The sequence below is a fragment of the Marmota marmota genome, unplaced genomic scaffold, assembly GCF_001458135.2.
Source record: "Marmota marmota marmota unplaced genomic scaffold, marMar, whole genome shotgun sequence".
NCBI classification, from domain to species: domain Eukaryota; kingdom Metazoa; phylum Chordata; class Mammalia; order Rodentia; family Sciuridae; genus Marmota; species Marmota marmota.
The window spans coordinates 19,562,373-19,563,514 of record NW_025999913.1 but is presented as its reverse complement, the minus strand read 5'-3'; positions in this window follow the sequence as shown (position 1 = coordinate 19,563,514).

The window sequence follows — 1,142 nt, the reverse complement described above, 5'->3', positions numbered from 1 at the left end:
CCCCCCCCCGTTATTTTGCTGCAGCCGGACTGTGGCAAGAAACTAAAGAAAGAAAATATGAAGGAAACAAAATGACAAGAAACAAAATTCTAGTCTCATTCTCATGTATTTATCTAAAAAAAGAACTATTTAAGGGTTGGGGATGTGGCTCAAGTGGTAATGCTCTCCCATGTGCGGGGCACTGGGTTCAATCCTCAGCGGCACCATATTTTAAAAAAAAAGTGAAAAAAATAAAGATGTGTCCCCTGAAAACTAAAAAATAAATATTAAAAAATTCTCTCTCTCAAAAAAAAACTATTTAAAACATAGAAAATGGAAAATAGGCCATATTACTTTTAAAAAATAGCACAAAATATAGGGTTTATTTCAAGAATAAAATAAAGTTTAGCATTATAAATCTGCTGATGGAGGAGAATAGAGGAAAAACTATGGTCAGCTCCATAAATGCTGAGGAAGCATTTGCTAAAATATGACATTTATTCATCATGAACATTTTCAACAGCCTGGAATGACTTCATAAAGAGTAGACGGCAGCGCATGCTTGTAATCCCAAGTGACCATAATACTTGTGCAAGTTTGGGAGTATTTTTAAAGTGCCAAGAGCAAGAGGACAGTGGCACTACTCCTACTGAACATAACACTGTGGAGTATGGCTAATATCATGACATAGGGCAGGAAAATAGAACAGTAAGAATTCAATAAGACAATTATCTTTGTTTCTGAAAATAATGTAATTGTCAATGAAAGAGTCCATAAGAATCTATAAAGAATTAAAACTAATAAAAACAACAGAGTTGATGGGTATGAGAGTACCGTTTAAAAACTTATATAATGTCTTTCTACATGTTAGCGATAACCTATCTGTAATTAAAATAGAAAAGTCAGACATCATTCAAAACAGTGCTAAAGATTCAAAATAAAATAAAAAATATTTCAGACATATGTAAATAAAACTTAAAGTTTACTGAAGTGTACCAAGGAATCCACTTACAGGAACAGATATACTTAACTATGTTTATGTTTTTTGAGAACTCAACTGCTAACATGTTCATACACTCTAAAATAATCTAAACATTGCATGTTATGTCAAAATACTCTATGGGATATTTGATAAAGCATTTGGCAAAAAAGTAAGGAAGAGA